Source organism: Nomia melanderi, chromosome 8 (genome assembly GCF_051020985.1).
Source record: "Nomia melanderi isolate GNS246 chromosome 8, iyNomMela1, whole genome shotgun sequence".
NCBI lineage: Eukaryota > Metazoa > Arthropoda > Insecta > Hymenoptera > Halictidae > Nomia > Nomia melanderi.
In genome coordinates this window covers 18605051-18629925 of record NC_135006.1, presented here as the reverse complement: position 1 = coordinate 18629925, position 24875 = coordinate 18605051, and the positions used below count along the sequence as shown (strand labels likewise).

At 48.4% G+C, this 24875-nt stretch overlaps 1 protein-coding gene across 5 annotated transcripts in view; it reads right to left on the bottom strand.

The window, feature by feature from the left end:
* LOC116427319 (uncharacterized) overlaps nucleotides 1–24875 on the bottom strand; it is a 74845-nt gene that overhangs the window by 21756 nt on the left and 28214 nt on the right. The window lies entirely within an intron of this gene.

The following is a 24875-nucleotide window of genomic DNA, read 5'->3' as shown; positions in this document are numbered from 1 at the left end:
TTCCTTTCGGGCTCCGCTAACGCGATTCGAAAAGATCTCGCGTGTAATGCAGCAAGGAAATTCACTTGGATACCTATTTTATCGACAGTTGGCACGACCATTACACCACTTTGCCGCTCCACTCAAGTTCTTTAATCGCATCGAAGATTGAAAACTGAGAAATTCAGTTTATTTCACTGTTTCTTCGCATTCGAGTTTTCTAGAATACGGAAAACTCGACAATTTGAATCGTTGAAGCCGCCGCGAGCTAATTAGAAGTTGAAGGCGCGCCACGCGATCGACCGACGCATCAATATATATATATATATATATATATATATATATTCGATTCCTAGCGGATTCCTTTGCTCTCGTTTTTCACAAAGTACGCGCGATCCTCGATCACAGTCGGACGATAAGAATTTCAGCACGAAAGCCTACGACTGAACCAGAATAACTATTAAGACTACGATTAAACCACGCGCAGTGGATACTATGTAGTCCGTATAGAAAAAAAAGCGTGCGTAGCAACTAACAAGTACTCGTATAAGCTATATTCTTCTAATCCATTGATAATCGTGAAAGATCAGAATGGAACGACAGTTGACCAACACGAACGTTGGCCTAGGATAGGTGGGTCGAGACGAACGATCCACGGGATTCCAAACGAGATTATATTAAGCGGTCTATTCTCGATCCACGAGCCCGGCCACGCTGGAAGCGCAGTGAGTGGTCGCCGTTGCCTGCGTGCGCTGGTGCGCCGGTGCGCCGGTGCGCTCGTGCGTCGTTAAATCGTCGGGAACGTCGAAACTGGTTTAATAACACCGTTCGCCCGGTCCTGGATGAAAATCGCCGGCCGTTAATTTCCAGTTTAATCCGCGCGAGCGCCGAGACCGTTGCACCACTGCACCGTTGCATCGTTGCATCGTCGCGACGAGCTTTTTGCCTGGATTCAATCGATGCGAGCACTCGAATCGATAGGGTCGCTCGCACGAGTCCGCAACAATGATTCCGTTGATCGCGATTCACCGGATTTCGAGTTCCGTTTGCGATCGGAACGACTCGACGGCCGGCTCGATCAATTTCAAAGTAAATATTTACCGACGCCGATGATCCAGCGCCACGGGAGGGAAACACTTTCGAATCGACGGAGCTGTTTTTCTCGCCGCGATACAAAGATGACGGTGATTCTGTATGTTCGATTGTCGAGGAATTTCGAAGCAATACTACCCACCTATAGCTTTTTATCGTCGCATTTCTATCGGCCATCCAACACGTGCACACATGTCTATAGAATCCGTCGAGCTGAAACTGGATCAAGTGCACGCGTACTCGACGAACGTTGAAAACAATTTCATTCTAGACTTTCGATTCAGTTCCTCGCGTAGAATGTCCCCTGCTCGCTTGTACCGCCCAGCTACTACTCTTTTTCCATATCGATGTCGAGATGTGTAATTCGCTAAGGTGAGGTTCGAGTCAACGATCATTCCGAATGGCACGCGGAAGGGCTTAAATGACCATCGACTTTCCGAGCAAGATAGAGCGAACGGTTCCTTCCTCCGCCTCGGGTCAGTTGCACCGTTCGAAACACGGTCCTCGCGATATCGAGCAACGAACAATCAGTTACGAAGCTTTCGTGGTTCCCCGGTGTAATATTAATATTGCGGGCGGTGTTAAAAATTCACGAAGGAACGCCGTCACGCGATTTATCGTCTCCACTGGAACATTCCGAGAGCTATAGATTCCGTTTAATTATTCCGCGGCGCACGGGGAGATTCTCTTTTATCAGAGTTTCCTGGCTTTTGTAAAATTCAACTTACTCCACCGTGCCCGCCACTAGCCTATAGGGAATACATTTTTCAGAGGACGATGAAATCTTACTTGGCTCGCGACGCGAAGGAATTACGCGCTCCAAAGTGTACGGAGTGCGAGCCTTCTTTCTCGCGAGTGCACGTGCGAGTCAAGCTCGGGACGAGCGTTTTACGAGAGGTCCAATGGGCTTTAGGATATTTAAGTGTCTGCCAGTTGAAGTTTATCGGTTCCTCGGATATTCGAGATTCCCGTCCTTTGGCTCGGACTGCGAATCGCGACGGTAATTCAGTTGGATTGTTACTGGATCGTTACTGGTGTCGCGATTAAAGGATTATTTCACGTTTGATATATTAAACGAAAGCATTCGTAGCGTCGAAGAATCTCCGTTTCTCCGGTGCAAATCTTTCCATTCAACTTGTCGCGAGTTTATTTCGCGCAGAGCCGTCCATTTAGACCGGATTCTCGTAGAGACGCGTGCCACTCGAATGGTTAACGAGCACTGTCGGAAAAGAAGCGGCGCGCCGCGCGACGAAACTCACGAAAGAGAGGAAATCCAGAGCTGCGGTACGCGTATTTCGACCAACCTGACGCCCTTTCGGCTATTGATCGACCGTCTGAGGCTCGCGGCAAGCTCTCCAAGCCACGCACGGCTCGCCCAAATTGGGTAACACGCGACAACGAGACAGCCACGACTGGATTTTCCATTTTACGCATCGGGACAAACTCTCCCTCGAATGCTCGATCGAAGCAGTTTCGTTCCCCGGATCCAGAATCGAACGAAAGAGGTTTCACTGGCAAGTAACAGGCGAGAGAAAAGTTGTCGCGCGGCGAGCGAGACGGAGAAACGCGGACGGGGCGCAATTAAACGAGCTCCGGTGTATCTCGCAAGATAAGCGGCGGCGCTCGCTAATATTAGACGCCACGATGTCGGACCATTCCCGTACCCAGAACCATTCAGACTCTCGGTCTAGATCGGTCGTGAATGCGAATGTTGCTCGCACCTCGGCCGATTCATCCGCAACTCGCGTTTTTAGAGTTTAGCATCCATAACTCCACGATCGAATTTCGACAAATTCGCCGATCCAGCAAAGGTAAAACGCAAGCTCGGAAATTCCTAATTCCGTACCGTTTTACGCGATCGTCTTGTATTCCGACGATCCGTCATCTCCCGGATACGAATCGGCGACTTTGAAACACTGTTCATATTTTCTCTGCCAGGAGAAGAGAACCCATGGGTAACCAGGTAAGGCATTTACATGACGGTGTGCGCCTCGGGAACCTTTGACTCGCGTCAGCTTTGCGTCCGAGCATTGCCGGAGTGTTTTTCTTTGCGCGGCGAAGAAGAAACTGAGCCGGGGACGTGGGACGGAAAGTAGTAGGGAGGATGATCCTCGTTTTCCCCCGAATGGGATTTTCTTCGATGAAAAGAGACGATCGTTTGAGCGTTCGCTCGCTTGCAGCTCTTCAGCGACTAGCTCGCTTCTCCCCGAACGTGTCTTCGGGCTGCGAAACTTTTTTCGATGTTGCTTCCTTTTGTCCACGGCAACGGGAATACATACTGCGGTTAGCTCGAGTCTTCCCTGTCCTCCGAGACCTTAATCTTCGCTCGCCCCTTTGAGGGGACAACCCTTCTGTTCTTCATCTGCGGTGAAGACGGGCAAAGCCAGTGGACGTATAGATTCTCGCTTACAATTAGCTTTCAATTCGTTCTTCTTATTCGTTCAGGATAACTTTCCACCGTATGCGGGCCATCTGGTTCGCTTTGCCTAATCTCAATGATATTCAATCGATTTATTCGTTGTTCGATGTGTAACAACCATTTACGTATTTACTGGTACGTACCATACGGAGGTTCGTCGGCTCCGCGTAAAAGGGACGCTCGATCCTGCGAAAAAACGGTTCGTTTCGGCAACGAAACGCGAACAGCTTTGAACCGAGGCGCATCTCGCGCGACACGATGAAATAGGTTTCGACCGGGGGCCGGTTTCAGCGCAATTAGGACCGCTTTAAAAGCGGCCGTAATCGAATAATTATCCCCGTCTACGTGATTATGCAACGATAAAGGAAAGAATGGAGGGAGAAATGAAAGGGGAAAAAGGAGGAAAACGCGGTTTTCATTAGGTACATCGCGACCACCTCCTCCACCGAAGGCCGGGCGAAGGAGAAAATTCAATCACAACTGGATTTAATAACGCTTCGAACCCGGTGTTTAACCTGTACACTCCACGGCGTTGCCGTGTCGCCTTTCGGGACGATAAACCCCTGATCCACGTCTCGTTGAACGGAAAGTACCCGAGGCCTGGCGGATATCTCGAATTATCGGACGACGAGAACAAGTATGGCAGGAAAAGAAGACAGGATGTAATTTAACTTTCTTCGAGCATCCCCTCGTAACCCTTCCGCTCAGGTGAACGCAACCATTATATGATCCATCTCTCGAATCTTTTCAATTTGGTACTGTCTACCAAAACACCGAGTCAGTCTTATGCGTATCCGACTTTAACGTGAAAATTATTTCTCCTGTTCTCTTCCTCGGTTCCTTATTTCGTTGGCAAGTCCCGGGTTTTGTTCGAAAGAATAAACGAAAGAATAGACGAAAGAATAGCTGCACGGACCGGTTATTAGATGTCGTGATTAAAGAAATTCCGAGCGAGCGCAAGTTTTCTCGTTAGTAAGTGTCTACCGACGAAAGCGCCGCGCCAGCTAAATGGAATTTTTAATTACCACGTGTTGCGCGCTCCGCCGGCAGAAATGCATCGCTTTTGCTGGCCGGCTGCTCGAAATCGCTTAATGTCAGGACCAACGACTTCGATGAGAGTTATCGTTGTCGCTTATTCGAAACGGACTGAGATTCGTGTGGGTGATATAGGAAGAACGGTACAGCTTAAGAATTTTTCATTACGATCCGAACGATCGTCTTCTTCGCTTATGGACTGCTTGTTTTTATCGTTCTTATCGTTGGTGGCTGTGAACAATAGTATAGAAAATAACAGGTACAGGACCGTTTCAGAACCGATATAATATCAGAGTGATCAAGTTGTAGAATCGGAACCGGAACCGACATGTATACAACAGCTTCGAACAGTTATTTTTAAACACTTTTCGATCCCTGCGCCGATGTACGTTATTATTCTCTCATTGCTACTTTTCAGAAATACTCTACCGAATGTTATGCAATTAAATATCCTCGGAAGGGGATCGATATAATGCAGAAGGTTGGATGCCAATAAAACTCTGGATCTTTTACGAGGTCGGTGCTTCGAGACACGTGACAGACATTGCCATACGATATTATATGGAGAAACAGGCTACGAAGGACGGGGCTTTCTTAAAATCGGATAGTAAAATTTTACGTAAAAAGCATTTCAACAAGTAAGTAATTGTCCCCATTAATATTGCTGTAGTTGTCGTTCGGACGACGAGAAATTTGACTGACAGTCGACAATACCAGAGACTCGAAGTACGATATATGTAGCTGCACGCTGACGAATTTCAAGAGTTTTTCGGCTAATCGAAAGAAAGAAACAAAGAAATTTCTGTGATTTCTCAGGAAGTAGATCCTGCGAAAAATACGAGTTTCATCGTGTCTTCTCGTTGGGCCGACAAAATTCACGGAAACCTTCTGTCCTCCCTCCAACGTCTCTATCCAACCTCCAACTATAAATAACAGTGGAATTCGGCATGTGGAGGCGCCGATGAATCACGAGCCCTCGGAGCTGCACCCTGCCGTGCGTTCCTCCGTAACTCCTTCCGTCACATTCGAAGCTCGAAACTCGAAACTCGAAACTCGAAAGGTATTCGCGTCGCTCGAACGTTCACACAATGCCCTTGACGCCGCGAATCGACAGAGGGACGCGAGTAGTCAGCTTCGAGGCCACTCGACGAGCGAGATTGGTTTATGGGTACGTTGATTCTTTCGGGCTTCGGTTTGCGGTCTTGACGAATCTTTTGGTTTCACTGCTCCGCGATTTCGCCCTCGGACGTCTATAAGTCGAACAGTCGCGCATAGACTTTTGTAAGTTTACAACAGTAATCGGCCTTATAACCGTTTCTCAATCGCGATAACGTCGCTACAAAGCGTTCACACGCAAGCAAATATGTACATAGCTGCGCGTCGATGTCGATGATCTTTCAGAGCATCGACGCAGAGTGCAGGGACGCTATCGAGAGATACCAAGGTGAAAACCGTCAACGATCGAATCGAGTTTTCTACTCGATCGATTAATCCTGCCGTCGTTCCACTTGTAAGTCAGGATCGAAGCTCGTGCAGCCACGCCTCTCCCTATAAAAGTGTCACGCACGATCGGCCCGCGATTGTGAATCACGGATTCGTCAGGTTGAATCATCGCAGCATATGTATCGTCAGCGTTTTATCGGTTGGCGAACCGCGTCGCGGCCAATCTTTCAACGGCAGAAGCAAATCCCGAGAACCACTGACCAAACGCCCTGTGAATGTACTCGCTTACTTTCGTTTCGGTGAGCAGGAACAAGAGGAGAACGAAAGAAGGGAGGAAAAGGGAAAAAGGCCGTTTGATGCGCCGCGAAAGAGCGTTCTTTCAATTTCTTTTGAATTTCCTGAATTTTCGCAGTCTCGTTCGTGGATTCGAGAGACGTTTAATGTTCTTCCGCGGGTGTTTACGTTTTCCCAGTGTATCGAGTAGAATATCGAAGAGAATCGATGAGATTGCCGATTTTTTAGGAGGCGCAAGAAAGGTCGGTCGAATGTAGAAAAGACGATGCGATCTCGCGATTGGCTTCACAACGAAGCGTTAACGAGTCGAGCTAGAGAAAATCCGGTCTAATTCGACGAGGATCGAGGATCGAGGATATTCGGATCAACGGTGGCGTATCGATGGAAACCAGCTTGCCTCGTGGCGCTTCCTTTTTTCCCTTCCGCCTGATCGAACAAGAAACCGATCAAAAGGAATATCTTCGATCCAGCGATAGCGCGAGATACAGGTAATTAACACAGATCCCGCGACCCACATAATCCGTTCGTCAACCGGAAATCGGAGACCGGAGACTGGAGACGAGTGGTTCGACTGGTTCGGACGTGGAAACCCGCGCCGTTAATTATCCTCGTTGTTCCCGGTGCGCGGCGTTTCAGTCGATGTTCTTATCTTTCGCGATTCCTCCCGCTGCTCGGTTGTCCAGGCGTCGGCTGGACGACGAACTTTCCCGAGGAAGGAACCGGCTCGCTCGGAACAAGTGGGTATATACTCGACTTTAGCTGACTTTTCCGAGATATCGGACCGGCCTGCGACACGAGAGGAACGACGGAGCCGATTAAACTTGCCTACGGTTAATTATGGAACAAGTCCAATTAGTCGGGTGGCATTGCGAGTTAATTACCGGCGGTCCGTTCGTCGGCCAGTTTCAGGAAAGCTTCGCGAGCCACCGACACTCGGGAGAATCCGAAAAGAAGCCGACAAAGTGGATGCGCGGCTGGGGAAACGAGGGAAACGAGAACCGAATTCTCATCTCGAAGAACATTCGCTTTTGCTTAGTGTTTAGCTTCTTGCAGTTAGATTGATTCGGCGCAGCTGCTTACAGTGCATTCGGACGTGCGGTTTTCCCCCGCGTAATCGGTATTATTGCACGAGCAGTTGTTGAGATAGATATCGTTTTCCAGCCGAACCTTAGCGTGGTCCGAGGGTTGAGAAAGGCTGGTCGCAACGATTTACGCCAACTTGATCTTACGCTTACGTTTCATGTTATTACCCGGAGGAATCTTTGCTTCGACTGAAATGTCACGTGTCCGAACGGATAGTATAATCGCAGCCCAACTCGATCGGAACCAAGTTCGTATGAATGGAATTCTGCTGGTAGTTCCGGGCAGAGTCCGAATACCAGGAATTCTTCTGAAAATTCAAACTTCTACGGATGTGGGTTTCGGGTAACTCGATTTTCCCGTCTCTACAGCAACGAATGATACGACTGATACGAAACTCTAGCGTAACAGATCGCAGAGGTATCTCCGTAGTGAGATAACGACGGCTAAACGGCGCCGCTCGCATCTTATGAATGGACCCATTGTGTCGATGGAGCCAGTCCACCATCATTCTTTCAGCCGTTTTATGTTTTACGTTTTGTGTTTTATGTTTTACGCTTTACGCTTTACGCGAGTTATGTTTATGGGAAACGACGTCGGGCCGCATCCGACGGTCTGCGCCGTCAGCATTCGACCCTTCCGATTCGTTTTATCGAGCACCCCCATACAGATTTCCACTTTTTCGTAGCGCGTCTTCAGTATTTATTGTCCCACCCTTTATCTCGGGCCTATGCGCCGTTTCTTCCGTTGCACCCTTTTCTTTCCATTACCGCTTCTGCGCGCATGCCTCCGTTTCCGCAAACTTTATACGAATACATAAAATAATAGAAATGCTTTCCGATTCGAAATCATTTTTTCCCAACACCGTCCCTTTAGTTCCCTTATTAGTCGTCGAATTCTGTTTCCAACAGTTTCACTTGTACTTTTATTTCTCGAAAGTTTCAACCAATCTTTGCAACGTTTCGTTGTACTTGTAGAGACGTATCTTTTCCATTTTTCGACAAATGGCGAACGACGATAGAACCAACGGTAAACGGTTGCAAAAATAAACTTTCGTCGACCATATAGAAACAAACGTGAAGAATGATAAATAAGAGCGAGCGGGTTTCGTCGTTTGGAGAACCTTGGCTGTGGACGAAGCCTGTTCGAGACTGAGCGAGCCGACGAGCAGATGCGAGCTGGCGAGCATTCAGCGTGTCCAAGTTGCAACAAAGAGGCTGCTGCGGCTCACGATTGTGCGCTTCTGCCTCCACATCTGGAAACTTTCGCCTTCGCCGAACCCGTCTTCTTTGTAGATTGGACGCGCGTGGCAATGTGTTTAGCTTGCGAACATTTCACAGGAGTAGCAATCAAAAGATAAACGTTTCATGAAGCGTGATCGTTGAAAGAGAAAAAGGAAAAGAGAAGAGGTAATGGAGTAGAGCTCGACAAATCTTCCGATACAGCTCTGATTCTCGCTTTCGGGAAGAATTCATTGATCTTGCTCCTGCGAGTCTCGTCGAAGGATTCGAAGAATTCATTCAGCGAAGAAATGCTCGAGAGAAAAATTGCTCCTAGGTCGAAAATGCGAACGCGTACAAGTCGAAGACGCCGAGTTACATTGAAACGCGACAGACGCTAATTGCTCGATTACCCAGCTGGCAATATCATTTCTCCCCAGTCGCAGTGTATCTTCTCGTTCGCGCAGTCCGGCGACGATATCGAGCAAACAGACGAAACGGCTGCGTGACAAGCTAAGAAACATTCCTTGGGCACAACAGAGAGATCACCTCCGGAAATTTCGAACGGTGGCTCACTGGCCGGCCATAATGGGGCGACAAACGAGGGGGGAGCGGTGGCCAGGATAATTCTTCGAGAAGGCGAGAGGGGCGGCCCGGTTCTGTGTTCTCGAAGAAGGGTACAACGCGGTCCCCTACTTTGGATTCGTTCCGCCCGCTCCAGCTGAGACCTTTAAACACCGTGAAAGTGTAAAGAGAGAATTTCCAGCTGGCCAGCCGGAAAGGTCGCTCGCATTTTACATTCCTGATGCCCCGTTGAATTTTAATGCTCCACATTCGAACGCTTCGTAGAATCTCGTCTCGGAAACCGGTTGTCGGTTGTCCGAAAACATAATGACAAAGTTGCTCGTCGCTATGAAAACGGTTCGAATCGCGAGAATTTCATACGAAGCGTTCCGTGCAAGTTTCGCCGACACCTAGGTATGGTGAGAGACACGCGTATCGTGTCGCGGCGTCGCGTCCATGACGTAACATTGCATTCCAGGCAGCGTCCTGGTTAAATCGATAAGAGACAGTCAGCCGAGTCCGACCTGACCATTTTTGGTCGGCCACATGGACCGACCGTTAATAATCCTCCGAGTTGGAAGAGTCGGTTCCAGTCGAAAGGTGTAACCGAGTTTTCAACTCTAAACGAAAGATCGAGCGCGCTCGTCGCTCGAGTAAATAGAGATTTGCGAGAAAGGCAGAATTGTTGTCTGCCTAGGAGATAAATGATCGTGAACTCGGCTTTGCGAGCAGAGGTGTCGAAGAAATCGGAAGACAAAAGGTTCAAGAGAGCGGGAAGGGGTGGTGCGTCAAGTTTACATCATCGAATTATCGTGGATCGCGGCACACGCTATAACGGTCGGTCTATTAATAGGTGGACGCGCGGTCTATTACTCTTGATTAAGTCTATTACCAGGCCAACGGCATTACGCGATAACGCACTCCGACTCGGTCCATGCTCACGCGCGCACCCTGCCCCCGCGCACTCGCCCCCATTGTGCCCGCCTTCCTATCGTTCTGGGCCTGCAAACGGAGTAATTGAAGCACGGTCGCATTTTACGCCGGCCGGACTTTTTTCCCGACGGGTGTACATTCGTTCGCGTGACCGCGGCGAGCATTGCGAGGGTTGCGAGCGTTGCGATCGTTGCGAGCGTTGCGATCGTTGCGAGCGTTCCGTATCTTCTATCGCAATTGCGCGGAGGACACCGAGATCGCTCTGACCGTTGACGCAAAAATCTACGAGTTTCGCTGGTTGGCTCCTCCGAATGTTGCACACAGTGACCGAGACTTTTCTTATTCTCGACAATCGTTTAATCAATCGACGCGCGTCAAATCTGAATGCACCAGTGAATCGTATACTACCGTAATTTTCCTTCTTTTATCGTTTGTTCGATTCAAACGAATCGAAATGATTTCAGGAACAATTCACGGTGAACACTAGCTGAAATACGATTGCACCGGCACCACGTGCTTCCGACTTCCGCTCGATTGCCAAGTACAAACATCGGAGGTTGCAGCGCGCGCGCGGCACGGATGCGGCCAGATTTCAGCCATTCATTTCAGTAATTCCATTTCGGTCTGGCAGGGAATCAACGGAACGTTCGCCCAAAGTTCACCGTATCTCGCCTCGGCGCGCTAATCGTTGCCGTGCTATTTTTTCGGATTTTTTGGTACTTTTGGGAGTTGACGTAAACCGACGCGGAGCTGCGTTTTTCCGTCGAGAGACGACCGACCGCAGCGACGCGACGACGCGACGAGAGGCCGACCATGCACCGTTGCCTGCGCAACCGCGGACATTCGTGAGGTCATCGGCTGGCCGGATCGGAGAAAATGGATGTTCGACTCAGGTGGAATGACGGGTATAATACGGTTCCCGCGGAGAAATCGATGACTCACGCAGCGACATCGTTCGTCGTGGCACGACTGGCATAAAAAGACGATGTCTTCGATTCTGAAGATCTAGGATGATCTTTTACCGATCCTTGTCATTTCGAAACTTTACCCCCGTGCAATTTGAAAAAATAACAGTGCTTCCCATTTCAAAGGTTGCGATCTTGTCGATCGGAATTTCAAAGACCGATCGAAATATTATTGTAGTCACTAGAAAGCTATGTTACAGTGACGAGTACCTCGTACCGTCTCGAGAGAAATTTCGACGTGTTCTCGAAGGAAATGGAAACGCGAATAAATTGGAAATTACCGAATGAACGAAATGGCCTGCCATTAAGGAAATGGAAACGCGATCGAACCGAGAGCTATTCGAGAAAGCTAGCAGAGTTAATTCTTTAATCTCGGTAACAAGATTATTTCAATCGATTCGAGAACCGATGGGAAAAATCGAAAGCAACAGCCAGTAGAGCACGTTACACCGGTCGTGAACTGACCAATGTTATCGTTTCATAAGTTGGAAGAGCTTTGCCGTCGCGGCCGTATCGCGAATGTTTCAGCGAAAAGAATTTCGCGAGCCAAGCTGTTTCCTTTTCCCGAGAAACGCTGCTCGTGTAGGTTGACTTTTGATACTTTTGCTGTTGCTAGGCGCAGACGTAGGGTCGGATATTTCTAGCGGCGAATGAGATACGGCCGAGGGACGCGCCGCGAATCCACTTACCATACGCGTTTGCTTCGGCAGCAAACATTTTTGTATCCTCGGCTACTTATATTCACTGGCATCTGGATATCCGAGGCACCGCTGGATGATTCATAAACCCACGCTCATAATTCAGCCAGTAAATTGGGACACTCGAGAGTAAACGGCGTTGCGCAAACACAAGCTGCAACGATGTGTACCGCAGTCTCTGCTAACGAAAAGCGTGCTAATGAAAATTAGTAGAAACGCTCCGAGTGTTAACATTGACGTTCACGCCGAGGTTCGCTATTCCGTAGAACGTGACGCGGGTCAGCCGCATTTCGACAGACATCGCGGACATTTAGGCTTTCCATGGTTTCTCGGCAAATCCTCGACCGCCACCTTCCCCCGTCGTATTCGTGTAGAAATGGAAGAGAATTTCCAACAAAAGAAATCTGATATTTTTCATTTGTCTGTTCCTTTGTAAGCACATGTTGTATTCAGTTTGAAGAAACAGTGAAATAACTGCACGGTTATCCAACTTTCTCCGTGCCCAACTCGAGTTGCCGCGTTGTCGAGCGTGTTGGCAAAATTCGTAAACCTCGGCCCGATAAAGAAGCCGCGATCTACAGAGAGGGTCGGTAATGTTGCCATACTCGTGCCAACAATTCGGTAACAAAGGGAGAGGTCACGAAGTTGCGCTTATCCGCGTCGGCGAAAGACAAAAGGTTCTCGAGATTGCGATTACGGCCGGCGACGACCACCTATGCCTAGTCCACCGGCATAGTTCGATAGTTCGGGGATCTTTCGGTGCATGCTGAAACGAGCTACGAAGGAACAGCACGGCCATAAGTGTGCGGGAACGGGTGATAATTGAATTATTCCTAACGCGATTAGTCTGTCTGTCGAGTTTCCGTGTTCCCGCTAGAAATGTCCGCGTCGCCGCGTCGCCGCGTTACCGAGCCAATTTGCGACCGCTGAACGTTTCAGTAATTTCAGTGTAAATGCGACAGAGAGGCAAATGCGTTTTTCTCACTCGCCAGTGAGACGGCAACGAAGCCTGTTGCGGTGACCGATAACTCCAACTGGAAATCGTCGAGAAGCACCGAGACGACTCGATCCGACTGTTTTCGATGCGTTTCCAAAAGTTGTAGCAAAATCGAGTAGATACCTCCGGCGAAGGAAGGGTCGAGTTAACGAGCCCCAGGTGTCGCGTTGCCAGTGTCGGCGATGCTCGAGTCTCCTCAATCTTCTCGACTTTCACCGCGTAAAAACGACACCCAATCGGACGGTCCACGTTATCGCGTCGAACCGTGAACCCTGCCTAGCGCTGGCTGATTCGCCAACGGTAACCGCAATGCTTCGTTCGTTTCGTTGCAGTTGGACGTGGCGCGTGGATCGTCGCGAGAGAAAAAGCAGGCGGCAGGAGAAACGGAGAGAGAGAGGAAGCGTGCATTTTCATCTACGGTCTATCTTACAGCGGCGTATACTACTCCAGCGGGACGAGCACGCGCGCCAAGAGAATAGAATGCGCTCATTGTACCGCGGGAGCAGAAATATTCAGTGCGAGGCACGGTAAATCCAAAGTGCGGTACGTGACACGTGTCCGACGTGCCGGAGGTGGAACGGTCGAATGATCATTTCTGGAGGTTCTCCGATAAACTCTGCAAAACTGGTCAGACAGTTTGCCATATTCGTTCGTTACAAGACATTACTGTACATCTCGAGGAGCATCGTCAACCACGCTCCGAATGATCAATCTTCCAATTGCCCGACACCTTGAATTCCACGCGCAAAGAGGACAATGTCAAGCTAGTTGGAAATACGGTAAAAGGGTAACGGCGGCTCTAACGCTACCGAGATTACGCGCGCTGTCTATTATCCACGTTCGGAATAGCCAGGCCTTTGTCCAGAGGATACGTTATCTCCAACGAATCCCAAACTAACGACCGAATTGTTACATTTCCGCCTCGGGTAGTCCGGCCTCTGTTTATACCCTCCGTAATGATAGTCCGCCGCAAAAGAAATACGACCGCGAAGGGTTCGTTTAGCCCGAGATACCGTTATCTCCGCGCATAAAGTCTGTTTGTCGGGAGCTATGGTAGTGGTATCTTGGAAAAAATCATCGAGAATTCCCTCGCGCGAGATGAATCACGATAGAGGGCAGCTTCGACCGGCTGTGCCAGCACGTCGAGAGTTCGGTACGCGTTCACGCAACTTTGTCGAGTTATTCGAAGAGCCATGTTCAAAGAGAAAGAAAGAACATTTCATTAGCCCGGCGAGACTGGCACGGCGATCGACCGCTAATTCAGTTTCATCGAAATTAGCCCATTTTCAACGGTAGATTAATATCTTTTAGTCGACTATCCGATTATCGGAAAAGACTTTACGCGACTTTCACTGTCCGAATGAAATTTCACGTAAACGCATAAAGGCCTGCAGTCTAGTACTCGGATCACGTTTCGTCCTACTCCGAGAGTTGATGGGCAAACGCGCGCGCTGCCGAACGCAAAACGCTGCGATCGCTCCGAGAGAACGAACGGCAGGCAAGCTTAATAGACACCGGTAGCGGGTAAGGCAGAAGTGGGACGATCGTTTCAAGAACACAGCCATATATGATGCGACGGTCTCGTGGCCGCGTGAACGAGGAAACCAGCGAAACTCTTACGAAAGCAGCTCCGAGACACGGTGTCGCCAACCGCTTTGCCAGCTTCCAGGCTCGAGGCACTCGCAACTCGGTTCGAGCAATTGTTTCGAACAAACACTCGAACGACGCGCGTTCGTTTAATGGAACACGGAACGATCGCTCTTTTCCATCTACTCAATTTCGTTTGTTCGTTTAAATAGAGATCCAGCTTTAAAGGAAACTGCAGGTTTATTTGGACGAATATGTTGCAAATTACCGACGGTCCAGAGATACTTTTGTAAGAAATTTCAACTGGAATTCGAGTACAAAGCTACTTGTGCAAATACAAGGATAACAACTTGGGAATAAATCTACTGGAGTTATCCATACATCTGACGATAAAACTTGAACAATCGGAGAACCATTTTAAAGGGACGAAGATGAAGAGGTCGAGAAGAAAAACCGGGCTGACGGGCCCGTCCCGTTTCTGCGCGTTTACTACCACGAAACTGAGAAGCACGATAGTGTGGGCTAGACGATAGGTTACGCGGTGGAGGGATTGCGTTACAGAAGCCGTCGACCTAGCCGGGACGCTCTAAAAGAGAACCTGTTCGCGAACGGTGCATCTTCGGTTCGCCACGGGGATACGTTGCTCGACTCTCACGTTTGCTGTACCGATCGTGGGCCACGCTCGAATCGTTCGAAACTGTTTTCGAGTTTCTACAGGATCGCGATACCGACTGACACAGCGGGGATACTCGTGGCGTGCGCTTAATCGTCCGAATGTACCCGGCTAGATTTCTGGTCTTTTCCAAACAGGCCGAGAAAGTTTGTTCTGTTCGAAATCTTTAGTGTTTCGAGCATACAGGTTTCGAGCATTTCAAGTTTCTGTAGTCTGGCCGATGGCAACTGTCGGCGGGTGAATGACAGCTGCTCAGGAATTTCTTGATGAACGGTAGTCTAGGAGGGGCGGCGTTGTGCTGCGTCGAACGCGTCGATAACGCCAACCGGGATCGATAATTTCCAACGAAGAGGAATCTCCTGCTGCCAGGCGAATTCCTAATGAACCTTCCAGTCCTCGACAACTGCCTATTGTACGAACCTCGTGCTCGCTGACAACGCGGAGGCGCTACTAGGGAGGTCGAGGGAGATCGAATCGAGCGAAAACGTAAGAGTAGGATTTACAGCTACCCTCCGGTGAACAAAAGCGAGTCGAAACAACTAATGTGCAAGAAATGAGGAAAACTGAAAGCAGTAGTGGTACCTCGGGCGCCAAGCTCGATCTAATTTCATTCGCGAGACAGCAGCAATCGATTCAGCGGTGACTCGGAGATCCACCGAGACTATCCAATCCACAGCGCTCCAGATTTCCCCGAAATCGACAGAACGCGACACCCGATCCTTGCCCTATCGTGTTCTACTCCGAGAGAGAAACGATACGAGCAGGGAAGAGGAGAATCCAAAGAGGCAGGGAAAAAGAGTAGAAAAAACCTGTGTTTCGGGGCAAGCTGCGGAGAGACCACCATGGGAGCAGGACATTTAAAAGGATTGTATTTCAAAACGCTCGGCTATTGGCTCGAGGTATGTAATCGGTCGAGTCGCTGGCCGAGATGCAGGGGTGGGAGGAAAATGCACCAGCACACGTGCGCCAACACACGTGAGGCAGACTGCGTAGAATGCGCAGAAATTATGTTATATATCACTTTGCAGATCACAAAGGATTATTCTCCGGCTCGCTAGATCCAGAAGATTATGAAAACAACAAGGGCAGAAATATTTCACGACGATCGGCGTCGAGCGTCCAGCATTTTAGTTGGTCGTAACGCGACAATGCAGTACTACCCTAGGAGTATCAAGTTGATTCTCTATCACGTGAAAATGCATCGGCCGCGGTGAACTGAAACAACCCTTTCGAACAAAACCAGACTAGGAGGAGAAGAAGTAAGTGCTCTTCCATGGACTCGAATCGAACGGAATCGTTCCTGAAATATCTTCGAGGAACGCAGTGTCCGCGCCGCGGCGGCTATTGTCGAAGGGACTTTCCTCGGATCGGGGAAACACGAGTGCCGACTCGGTGAGGCGATTCAACTTTTGCGCTCCACTTCCCGTAAAACGGTTCCCTCCCGAAAACGGATCTTTTATCGGGGAATCGGACCTGAATATTTCACAGGGGTCGACCAGCATGCTCGAATTTCGCTAATGGAGTCTACTTGGGCCGAAATAACGTCGACCAAACCACCAAGCCAGTGTCAAGATTTTTCAATCGACCTTTTATCGTGTCGCCACGGTTCATTCGTATAAATATCGATCGAAGGGCTTGAAAGGAAATAAAAACATCAGGAAAATTGTTCGGTGGCCGTTAACAGAAATTAACGAGAGAATCGATTTCCCTTCTTTCAGCCAACAGTCACGATGTTATCGAAGAGAAACTTCCAGTCGACAGATTTACGCGGCGGAATGACGGTTAACCAACTAAATAAAAGGGAACCATCGCACTACCGACAGAGCGTGCAGATTAAACGGAAGAATGCGTCGGCCGTCTCTATTGCGGGACGTTCCGCGAAACCGTCCAATAAATTTCAAATACAAACCACTGTCCCGTGATAAATGGCTGAGTCGGGTGCTCGCGATCGAACCTCCTTCGGAATTCTTTCCGATTATCAAGTTGCTCCACTGACATTGCCGTGGCGGTCACTCGGTTGTCTAACCGAGTCAACGGGACTGCCTTTTCCATCGGGTTCTCGTTACACTCGCGACACGAACGATTTCGACCGTTACGAATGGTAATCGTGCGATGGAAAAGCACACTTTTCATCTAATCGAGGATGAGCAAGGGTAATATCTTTCAAGGATTTCCAAGTTTACTCGGAATCTGCCGCTCGGTTGCGTAATTTAATTGAAGAAACATTAAGAAACATTCTATAGTTAATATAGATTTGAGTTTCTTGTTGTCGCACAGTGAGAAGGGACACGACGTACCAAGGAAATCAATTGTTCCACAGCTTCCGGCGGTAGTGAACCCATAACACGTTTCTCCTGAAATTGGAGTGGCCATGATTTCCGCGATACAGAAGCTCTGCGAACTTTGCCCATTACCGCGACCAACCTCTGTGTATTCCCAGTTCCCGGGATTCGGTGCATTCCTGGCAAAAGCCCGCGTATTTTGACGTCGGATTTCCGTCGACACCATCGCCTCTTATTGCCAATATTTTGTTGTCGCGAATGTAGGTTGAGGTAGAGAGTATCGTTAAGGTCGAATTGCTCGAATGAATCGTAAGGTGACTCAATTGAAAAACTGAAGGTTTGAAAGGAAAGGATAGGAACCGAGAATTTGCGAAAGAAATGTAGATTAGAAATGTTCTTAGAGGATATTCCGTGGTTACTCGAACGCAACATGGCCGTGTCGTATCGAAAGCCGAAAAGACAGTGGCGTTGCCGCAAGCCGCAGCCATTAATATTCTAGCAGGAATGATTCTCGGTTTCTCGAAAACCATCGAGCTTCGACTGAAATAGAGGGAAGAGACAATCGGAACCCGCTACCTGAATTCCAAACAGTTCGAGCTCCCGTGTCTGCCGGTTCGATAGAAAAATCATCAATATTAACAAGCGAGAAACGCAAGGATGTTGACGCGTATCTTAACCCGAAGGCGAGACGTCTCTCCGGTTGTTCGTTTTCTTTCCGGTGTGCCGTCGTCGTTTCGAAAGACAGTCACGTCGAACCGTCCCGCACAGCCCGAGCCGGAGCTAACCCGCCTTTTCCATCAGCTGAGAAATCGCGCGAGACGAGACACGCGCGATTTTATCGTGGACATTCCACGTGCCGTATCCCGAACGAATCTCCTTACGTTCGGCACGCGATCGTAAAATCGTGACGGCTGACAAAAAAGTATAACTTTTGGGAAACTCTAATCGTTCCAGTCGAATCTTGAACAACGACTATACACCAAGTACTTTGTTCGAATGAAGTTATTAGCTTTGGCTTCGCATCGTTCCCATAGATTTTTAGCAAGGGTGTGTGTACGTGTTTATCTCTCCCCGTCGTAGCCTCGATCGAGCTAAACGAGTTTACTCGATTCCTCGCGGGATCGTCGCAGAGTCGCAGGCGATTCCCGGTGAGTCGTGTGACGACAGAGCCGGGGTAATGAGCTGATAAGATAACAATTCAATTTCCAACGAGTTTCACATGGCTTTCAGCTTGGCCATTTCTCTGTGGTTCCGGTAACGCGTCTACATTCTTCAATACTATTATAGTTCTGACACGAAAATACTTTCAACGAGCTGGCGCGGCAGGTCATGCGCGGAGGTTCGTCAAAATCTTCGTAATGGATCGGCCGTATAAGGCAAGAAAGCGAAATGACCGGTTTTCGTTGAGCCAAGTCGAATGAAAGTCTCCCCGCGAAAACGGACAACGATCTGCACACCGTTCGCCGCGGGAAGCACGCTGTCCGATTTGCCTGGGAAATCGTTACCCCTCGACGACACCACTAACATATTTAAACGAGAGCTTTTCTTCATTTCGAAGAAACGTTGATATCTCTATCAACTATTTTCTCTTATTTGAACTCGTTCGCAATGTGCATCGTATTATAGAGTAGAAACGAGAACATTCAGCGATGAAATAATTTCCATGTTCGTTTCGATAACTGTGCTATCTCCGCTACTAGGTAAGTAATGGTTCGACGGAATTGATCGACGTGAAACAACAGGAAATCCAGATGCTGTTTTCGTCTGCTCGCGAAGCTGTTTCTTTCGAGGCATAAATCAGGGTGTTTAAAGGGCTCTGGACGTGCCTCCATTTCCTCGTAGACGGACGCATGTGCGTGGCGAATGTTTGCGGACACGGGCTGCAGCCACTAAATTATATTGACACACGTGGCGCGACAGAGACACAGCATTCACTGGAAATGGAAATGGGAATGGGAATGGGAATGGGGATGTTCAAGATGGACGCGCCTTCGGCGAAAAAGCCTGCGCGACGAATCGCGAGTCTCGAAAAAGAGATTGGAAATATTCGTTAACGGAATGCCTCCATCTAGGAATTTACAGATGGAAGTGGATGGTTTAACGAATAAACTTTTAAACTTTGCGTACCGCAAAGAGGAAACGTCGACTTGGAGCGCGGGTGCGCGAGACATTCGTGTCCCGTCTCTCACCGACTCCCGACGAATTCCATTGTCGTCGCCATTGCGTGACCATAATGTCCCAATGGCCGTACGTGCCGGCACATCAGCTCCGAGCGTCCTCTAGCTAATTGCGCGGCGTGTACGGGGCGTATAGGGCCAGATACTGGTACTGCACTGCAAGGTGCAGTACACAAAGGACCATGTTCGCTACAAACATCAGCCAAAGCTTTAGCGAGTCTCTCTCTCTCGCAAGCGTGCGCTTTAGTGCTCGCAAGGATGCATCGAGCCGAGCGTTTCCGTACTCGGAGCACGGGATAAAAGCAGCCGTGACGCAGGGGAGAAGCTTTTACGACACCACGGTGTAAGTTGAAATTGAAGTGGATGGCGTCTAAACGGTCGACATACTGTCTCGAAAAAACGAGCATCCCCTAATACGCCTTGATAGGTACAGCCTCGCTCTCGAGCAGGTCACTGCCTGTCGTTATCTCTGTCCCCGCTCTGTATACAGATCCATGCTCTGCCGTAACTTTTTCTGCTACCTGGTATCGTTCGACTCGTGTTTTCCTTAATTAGAACCATCCTTCACCATCGAGAAGCACCGTCGATCGAAAGGTCGCTTGAACTTTTGATGCGTAGGTGTTAGACGTGAACCCAGAATCCTTGAAATTCTTCGCGAGACGACGAAGCGCGAGTGCCCGACTGATCGATTCGAATTCTATTTCGACGCGTGTGCGAACGATCCGCGTTCCGATCGCAAAGGAAGACGTTGACCGCGGAGTGCGATTAGAGAATAGGTTCCTCTAATGGGGGATTCGTGGGGCAACCGATCCAAAATGATATATATATATATATATATATATATATATATATATATATATATATATATATATATCGGCGGAGAGGAAGGCAGACGTGCAGCGGCCCGTGTAATCGGAGGATCTGCGGAGGTCACCGCGCCGCTAATGAGTCTTAATGAACGGGCGTGAGAGCATACGACGCGACGATGACTCCTCGCCGATGTTGATTCTGCGATAGATAAAGGGGACGACGGGGGTTCGTGGAACCGGAGTGTTCCACGGAATGGAAGAAATAACGCGAGACAGCTTCAATTTTCGCGCGGGGCTACGCCGCAATGGCTACCGGGATGAAAGAAAGGCATTAGAAATGGAAGATGTCCGCCAAGCGTGGCAAGTTTCTTATAAATAATGATTTTATAACGCGATAGGACATCGTATCGCAATTACTAGAACAGAATATGGCAAAGTGTGAAATTGTTGCCTTTAGTAACGGCAATGTTGTCGGTACGACCTTACGATCCCTGGCAGTTTGATTCTATTTATAGGTTCACCAGCCCGAAAAAGGCCTATGAAAGGATACTCGTTCAGCGACTCGATTAAGCCAGCTATTAGCCCGACACGAAACGTGAAATTGGTCAGCAACAATTTGCTAGTTACTCGCAATTTGCTGTTAGGGATGAGTGACTTAATTTTCGCCGGTTTTGAACGGAAATCGACCTACAGCCGGAGAGTGCCGAGCTTATCAAGATTTAACGGCAAACTATCGACTCGAGCGTCAACGGGAACGAACGAGCGGACCTATGGTTGACCGCGAGAACGCCGGGCTGATCGAATTCACCGAGAACTGTAGCTATGCCATTTGTTGGAAATTATGGAACATTATAGTAGAGAAATTTCATGTATCGAACAGTCGGTTTCAAACGATGGAAAAAATCGATTAAATCTAATCTGCTAAGGGGGTGTCATAGACAAAGTGTTTGATTTCTGGAACATTCGATCCGACTAACTCGCGAGGGGTCGAGAGAGGAACGGAAGACGAGAAAGAAGAGAAAGAAGAGAAAGAAATGACATCAGCTGCTCAGGCACCGGCAGCGGTGCCCCTTGGTCGCAGCCACCCCCGCGCGTGATCCCTCCCTTCGAGGAAATTCAAGCTTCTCCAGCCCCTTCCTGTTTGCTGCCTCCAAGAACTCCTCTCGCCCCACTTGACGAACTTTCTTCTTTTCCACATTTCATTGGCAACCTAAGGGCGCCGAGATTGCACAGCTATCAGACGCGCGGAATCAAGTCCCACGGCATCGAGTATCGTTGCGAAAATATGAAATTCCTAACGTACGTGAATGCGAATGTAAACGTAAATGCACACGCAAGCGTCTCGTTTCACGTGGAAAGTATAGGAAGTAGTACTCTCGCGTTGAAACTGAAAACTGAAATAATGTTAGGCATCGTGAATTAGCCTCGTTCTCGAGTGGTCGATGGAATGGTAGCAATGGATGAATAATTGTGCTCGGGAAATGCTTCTATATCTTGTTCTTTCATTATTCGAGAATGGCTTTACTGAAATAACAAGTAAGTTTAAAAAATAGAACGTACTGATGCAACGTCAGTGAAAGCATCAGATCAATTGAAACTCCAGTGAACCAGAGTAATTGAGAAATACTGGATAAACCACAAGTCGTGTACCATGACGATTAAACGAATCATTCAAAGTAATTTATAAATCACTATCTTTTTAACGAACTTGTTTTCATTGCAAATAATATTACATCACCGTCATCCGATAGTACGTGACTTTTGCTGCATCCAATACTTTTCGGAACCGCGCGAGACACTGGACTCGGTGTCCCGAGTGGAATTTTTCTCGAAGGAGAGTCGAAAGTGGCAGGCGGCAAGATCGATCGCGACGACTGCCTTACGACTCGATCGGTCGTTTGCAAGATACGGTTATGGTAATATTTTCGCGCATCTCGCGCGGCATGCATAATGTAGCCTCGGGCACCTCGAAATTTATGTTTCGAGCGCATGGAGCGCATGGAGCGCACGCAGCGCTGCGAGAACCTAACGGCATCGAACAAGTTGCGCGGCGGTCTTCTGTCTTCCGACAAGGAACATCTGCTGCCTGCGTGGTATACGAGTATTTACTTGCTTCAAATAATCATGCACGAACGAAGGAACGAGAGAAAATTGTGTGAGAAGACTAATCGCATTCGAACTCGATCAATTTTAATAAATCATTCGATCAGCGGAACACTGTTAGTATGCGTTTAACGAGCAGATGCCAATGAAAGTTCCTTTCGATACGGGTAGTCGGTGAACGTCGCAATAGAAACGACGGATCGTTGTTCCGTGTATTTCTCGGAGAAAGATACTCGATGTTTCATCCATCAGCTGAATCAGAAATTGTAAGCGATTCGGTTAATAACGTTCGAAATCATTAAAGCAGCGAGGGTAAACGAAAATCAATGGTTCCACGGCAGTTGGAAAAGAAATTTAAACACGACGGACTTTAAAAGGGTTTTAGCAGACAGGGTTTATGTCGAAGAGCAGCAGAGTCTCGTTTTCGGTGGCAACGAGATCAAAGAAGGGGAATGAAACGAAAAAGGCCGCGACGTCGAGTAAACAGGAAGTTCTGTTTCAGCTGGATCGAGCGGAGGAGGGGCGGAGGGACGTTTTGAAACAAATAGCAAATTGAAAGGCAACTATCACCAGACGTTCGTGCGCGCACGCGCGCACACGCGCACGAAATGCTCACTGTTCGCCACAAGGTAGAAACCTGCCGAAAAACTTATGAATTCTGGACAGCAGAAACACGGTTCACGGATGTTTCCACGTTGCATGAACCGTCTCATTTTCTGCGAAACTAATCCCTCGTGAATCTCACTGTCAGCTGATTCAAAGAAATTCAAGTAAACCAGAATACTTTCAATTAGAACGTTGAATGTAGCGTAATGCGAAAATTCCAGCAATATCTGACTTAAGACAGTAGACTATCGAGACTGTTTCTCTGCAATACGATTCAACGTTTCTCGGGCATTATTCCGGAAGCCCGTTAGAAGGGCACTACGGTATCCAGACGCATGGAAGGAACGAAGGAGCACGAGTCGAGATAGAGCGCTGTTCGGGCATCGCGAGGCATAAAATGTAACGACGGCACACTGCAATCTGTCGGATGACAGGTATTGGAGCATCGATTGGCATGAATCAATCCGCCGTTAACGGGCTCTCGAGCAATGGTTGCCGCGTTTTATTGCCGGCGACGGGACTGCGCGCGGTTGACCGGGAGCACCAACGACGCATCATAAACCTTCGGGCAATTGTTGAAAATTTACGATGTTTGCTTGCTCCGAACTGCACCGGGTCGAAGAAAATTCCTCGACCTCGGAATCTTTAGACGTTCGTGCGGGCCAATTCGATCGAACATCGAAACACGCTATCCTCGTAAGTTCATTTCTCGGCCACGATTGTTCGCGAACTGACAATTTTCTTCTCGGTTCGTTTCGTTCACTTTTCTTTGATTTTGCAAACCTACCAGGTCATACTACGTCATCTCGGAAAGAAAGAATACCGTGATAAACAATAATTGTGCCAGAGGCAAGAAAAATATACGGTCTGTTGGAAAAAAAACATTTTTACAGACATTCTGGGCACGTCACTTTGTATAGCATTTCGTATATCATTCTTCTTCTCTAATGGTTCAAGTTGGAACAAGAAATTGTGGAAGGTATAGTAAAAAACATTCTCTGTGAGAAGTCTGGGGCTGTTTATTTGTATTCGTTCTTTCGTGGGTAGTGTTTAGAGAATCAGCGAGAGAAGAGATATTCATTTTCTTTGTCAAGAGCTTCCATTCAGCTCAAACAATTCTTAGCAAGTTGCGAAGTTGTTGTCGAAATGTTCCATTCATCTTTTGAAATTCATGTATGTTTCTAAAGAGTCCTTTTTCCACTTTTCTTCGAGTTTCCCGTTTAAAAGGAATTCGCATGAATTCAAATGAATTTACGCATGCTCCCGGGGCATCTCTGTTCTAATATCTGAAACTGTCTCTTCTTCGTTTACTTCGTTCTGTGGCACTGTCAGCAAACAAACATAACAATCCACGGAATTTAAAATGCTGTTGCGAAATCGTACTACTTCTAAACGCATCAATCGTATTACGTACATGGAAACAATTTGCTTTTTCTAAGAGGCGAACTTTGACTTGGAACAAGTTATTACTCTGTTAATTCGCTCAAAGTGTAAATGGAAACCGAAATCGAAACCACTACGAGTATTTCAGTTCGAATTCGGAAGCCTGCCACACACCATTAAGAAAAAGAAGAATTCGTTACAGGCTGTTGAAATGCCTCGAAAGAATGTTCAAGCAACAAGGCTCTAGCAAAACAGCAAAGGCAGAAACGCAAAGATGGATGGATGGATAGAGGGGGTGGGTGTCGCGTGCGTGCGTGCGTGCGTGCGTGCGTGCGTGCGTGCGACGCGGAGCAAATCACGAGAGAAGAGGTTCGAAGGACCGCATCCGGTGCGCGGGCCGTTGGATTCGGCCAGAGATGTTTCGTCGGAGCCGAGCAGTCCTCCGCGAGGAGGGATGCCAGCCAAGGGGTTAACCGCGGAGAGGGAAGCGAAGGGCTCTGCTCGCACATTGCCAGGCAACGGACCGTGCACGGTGG